Source organism: Spinacia oleracea, chromosome 1, assembly GCF_020520425.1.
Source record: "Spinacia oleracea cultivar Varoflay chromosome 1, BTI_SOV_V1, whole genome shotgun sequence".
Lineage (NCBI taxonomy): Eukaryota > Viridiplantae > Streptophyta > Magnoliopsida > Caryophyllales > Amaranthaceae > Spinacia > Spinacia oleracea.
This window is the reverse complement of record NC_079487.1, coordinates 57,871,388-57,876,358: the sequence shown is the minus strand read 5'-3', so window position 1 is coordinate 57,876,358 and position 4,971 is coordinate 57,871,388. Positions and strand designations below refer to the sequence as shown.

The 4,971-nt window shown below is 32.4% G+C and overlaps 1 long non-coding RNA gene across 2 annotated transcripts; it reads right to left on the bottom strand.

Moving 5' to 3' along the window:
* Nucleotides 1–294: 294 nt before the first annotated feature.
* Nucleotides 295–4,567, bottom strand: LOC130470502 (uncharacterized). 2 transcript variants are annotated; one of them, XR_008930984.1, is made up of 2 exons: nucleotides 627–4,567; nucleotides 295–529 (listed from the first exon to the last, which is right to left on the bottom strand). It is a non-coding gene; the product is annotated as an uncharacterized lncRNA (long non-coding RNA). The 2 variants fall into 2 exon arrangements; XR_008930982.1 differs by having other exon boundaries at nucleotides 1,208–4,567.
* Between the last annotated feature and the right edge of the window lie 404 nt (nucleotides 4,568–4,971).

Genomic DNA, 4,971 nt, shown 5'->3' with positions numbered 1-4,971 from the left:
TAGTGTCTAGGCTAACATTTTTATTATCTAAAGCAGCACTATCAACAGTCTATGACAACGTTTATTGCTCTAATATTGCAACACTTTGTAGTCAATAGCAACATTTCTTGATACCGCTATTGCGACACTTTTCCATGAGTCTATAGCAACGTTTCTTGGGACAACTATTGCGACACTTTAACGTGAAATTATAGCAACAGTTTCATACGCGTTTATTTAGTAGCTCATTAACATGAAAATGTTATACCAAAATATCGAACTACTACAAATAGAAAATATTTATTTCAAATTAAGTTTTACTTATTATTAAAATAAAATATCCACAACAATCATTCTAATAACAAAAACCATTGTACATTATAATATAAATACATCAATTAAGAAAACTAATGAATCCCTAAAAAGAACTAATATATAATTTACTAATGAAAGCAATCTAAAACCAATCAAGTATATAATTTAGTTGTCTAAAATCAATCTATGCCCTTCCAGCCATCCTTTTATCTACCATTCTCCTTCTATTATCATCCTGTAAAAAGAAAAATAATAGTCAATATAATAGGAAAACTAATGAATGTAATCAAATGAAATAATATAATCAATTCTGCAAAAAAATAGATGTAAACCACACAACACATCTGCATGGGAAGAAACACAAACAAGCAGCACAACTGCACATGAAGGGCTGAACCTAACCCACCTCCCGAGCGCGCCTAAACAAAACAAATATGTTAACTGGAACTGAATATAACAACAAGAAGCAGATCAGAATCAGAGCCTTACATAACCGAACAACAAGCAGCACACCACAGCCTTACAGAATTGAAAAACAAGTAGCACACCACAGCCTTACAAAACTGAACAACAAGCAGCAGATCGGAATCTGAACTACTACTAGCATATCAGAATTTGCTAACTGGAACTAAATATCCACCCTTGCGGAACTAATAAACTACTAGCAGATCAAAATCTGCTACTTGGTAACACACTGCAAACTCACAACCAGAATAAACAACTCCACCAGAACCAACAAAATTGTTGCAGACTAACAAATGAGTGATGATATCTACTAAGTACTTAGGAACATAACTGCACAAAATAGAATACTAAAAATGAAAGTATTGTACAGATGTTGTAGAATAATGGCTCTGCTTTCAGTAGAGTTCAAATGTACAAGGTGGGTTATGTACAAGACAAATCGAGGCACCTTTAGTTGCTGATGTCGAAGTATTTTGGATCGCAGGGAAAATGATATTCAACATTCAACTGCAACATCAAAAACAGAAAAGACTGGAAGTAAGCATTAGAAATTAACTGAACTATGACGAGAACGAGGAATATGGCATAACTCAGGAAAGGTAACAGATTCTCATCAACAAAAGTGGTTATGACTTATGAGTTCTACTGAGAGATGACTACAACAACGATAATACTTGTGCCACAAGATCAGGCTGTTAATTGAGAGCAAACCAAACAATTCTTCTCAAAATATGAGCTCTTTGCGATTTTCCGAATTCTGCAAACTTGTTTTTCTAACAGCAAAAGAAATATAAATTAGACATGGAAATAATTCAACATCATAAGAATATATTATGCTTCAAACCTACCTTTGTTGCATTAGTCTCCCAATAAGAAAGAAGTGTTTTGAAATGTGCTTCAGGCACTCCCTTTGGCCGACGTTTCAATCTCTTCTCATAGTTGTCATATGCATAATAATAGCTCAAGGATGCACAGTTAGCTCTATTTATTTGTTGAGCTCTTACAACCAAGTCTCATGTAATAGTTACAATGCCAAAAGAACAAATACTGTAATAATATGGATTAGAAAACATACCAGTATGCATGAAACCTATATGTTATGTACCATTTGTAGCAGTTCACACTATAGCTTTTGCAATCATTTCCAGGGTCAAGCTAGGCTCTTTTTGGAGTAGTTGTACAAGTAACGAAGCTATCACATCAAGATGGAAATCTGCGATTTTACCAACACAATAGCTTTCAAAGAAAATCAGAAATTTAAATTCCATGTTACTAGTGTTTGTACCTGTGGTATCTACTGAATATATTTTGCATTATAGTGACAAATTGAATTCTAAATTGGGGCAGGTAAAGGGGTTTCCTTTTCTCCCAATTCCTTGTCTGATTTTGTGATCGAGTAGTTTTTCAGGCCTGGTTGAATCTGGAATGGATTAAGAGAAATACGTGTACTAAATCTAATAATCTCATAGAAATTTTCACTTCCTCCACCATTTTTCGATACTCTTTTGCTATGGATCCTCCACTTTACAGGGTTTTAACGTGAAATTTAGTCGAACGGGAGGAAGTTCGAAGGAACGAAGAAGAAAGACATCGGAGCTAACAAACCAGAAGTTGTACTTACAGAACATAAGTATTTTGAAAGATCGCAGCCCAAGTTTGCTGGATTAAGTCTCAAATAAATAATTTTAATCTAGTATGAGAGTTTATTAGAATTGCCCTTGAATTCCTTTTACACTTAAAAAGAACTTTTCCAGAAGTTCTTGACATCTCTCAAATGATTTATGTAGCACCAAATTAAAAGGCTATTATAAACAAAATGAAACATCATAAGAAACGAGTTTCATCAAATATCTAGAAAAGTAAGATACATAGAAGATCAAATAGCTAGTAGAAAACAGTAAGGGTTAACATTTGACAGACAATTAAGCTACAGAACATAAACAAAAAGAAGATACACAAAAGTAAACAAAATCATACTTTATATTTCGTGAGATCATCCTCGCACTTCTGAAAAATTACACATTGATTAATTGGGTTAAATGTATCAGAATCAACTAAGAATTTATTTGTCAAAATGAAAAGAACTTAGAAGAACAACGTGAATAGCTTTCACTAGTAAAATACTCAAGGGACAATATTTTGTTGCTACACCAGGTGCGTTCTCTTTCATTTAGTGTTAGCTAAGTGATAAAAAAGGATATAATATAAATAAATGAACAAATCGCACAAGTTGTAAAACATATAAGGAAACTTGTTATCATAAAATTGAAACAACCTTGGAAACATACACTTTAGGCTCATTGCATAGTACACATTTTATGCTCATTGAATCTCATAATATCTTCAATCAATTACTTACTAGTGAAAGTGTGATTCTGCAACAAAGTTAATATAATTAGAAGACATCATTCTTACAAATAAAGAAGAAAAATACCACCAGAAAAATTAAATCTCTAAAATTTTTATATACGAAGTAAGTATATAAGAAAACAAAATTCATAAGACCCATTGAAGATAGAGAATTTTTGCTTCCCTCTAGCAAGTGTTATATAATCAAATACTTAATCATGCACACAATCATTTAATACCTGAAACATATGAGATATCGTATTTCTCCTAAAGAAACATGGTTCACAACAGACCCATCAAAATTGAGGGCAAAGCCATAGAAGATAAACTATAGATGCAACTGCATAACTTAGAGTAAATATTAGTTGCAATAAAAAAAGGATAACTGCGCAATTAGAGCTAAGATGCATAAAGAGGTTTGAACAATTTAACATATGCCATGAAGCCCTTCTCTATGAAATGCTTGTCTTGTACCTAAATACTTCTACTCCCTCCGTCCTATAATTATAGTCCCGTTTGACCAAAAACATGGATTTTAAGAAAAATGGAATATAGTACATAAAAAGTGGAATAAAGTACAAATTATGATTGAATTGTATGGAAAAGTAGAATAAAGTACATGTGAAATAGAATATAGTACATAGGATAGTGGAATATAGTACATGGGTGGGGTTTTCAATGCATTTTAAATTAATATAGTACATGAGAAAGTGGGGACCTTAGTAGCCAAAATTAGAAACAGGACTATAAATTTGGGACGCCCAATTTAGAATACAAGACTATAATTTTGGGATGGAGGGAGTAGTTGTTAAGGTATAATGATATAATGCAGGACCACTTTCCACCCTCTATGGTTTCCATCTATCTTCACCATATCCACAACCCACACTATGTAAAGTATCTAATGGAAAAACACTTGAAAATACGAAGGTGAGAAAATGAAAGAGATTCATGTCGAATTCAAGCTAATCATGGCACAAAGCCAATAACCAACACTCAAGAAATGCAGACATCCAAAGATACTGCACCAATAGTTTTTATGGACTATAGTGAATTTAGCAGTATATTACATTTGACAATGACATTATGTTACAAATATTTGTAATTTGAGAGTAGATATAGTTGTTAATAATGATTCCTTCCCAAAACCTATAATACAAAGACATTCGATTGGGTTTTCTACTTTCTAGTCTTGGTTTCCTAATCGGTACTCAAAAGGAATGTCGATTTTGTCATTTTAATATGAACAACATATATGAATCATCAAAAGAAAATATTATAGCAAAAATGTTATAAAAATAATATGAGGATTGAACAAATGATCTAAATTGGAATTTGGAAACAAATTGTGCCGAGGAGAGCAGCATCATGAAAAGAAAAAAAATCACAAACACCAAGACGAAATCAAAGTACTTATGGTTAAAAATAGAAAAATTTTAAATGAAATTAATTTTAAGAGATTTACCACAAAGACGAAATTAACGATGAGTGCAGTAGCCCGTACTCTAGAATTTTCCCCCTCGCAATCCGAAACCCTAGATACAAGTATAAAACATATTACTGAAGATGTACATGAATTTCAATGAAAAATTAAAGCCAATTTGAGGTTGGATAATTTAAATGTTCAGGCGGTAATTTGAGGTAGATGAATATGGAGTTTAGATGGAAAACGAAGGAGAAAGGGATTTAAGGGTTTTTGGTTTTTAGGGTTTTGGGGGAAATAGAATTCCACGGGCTAATGTAAATAAAGTCTTTTGACTCGTAGAAACTGTTGCTTTATCCAAGGGAAATAAAATGGAATATAAAAACTGTTGCCTTCTCTTGACTATTGCAACAGTTTTACTAAATTGAATTCTAGATATC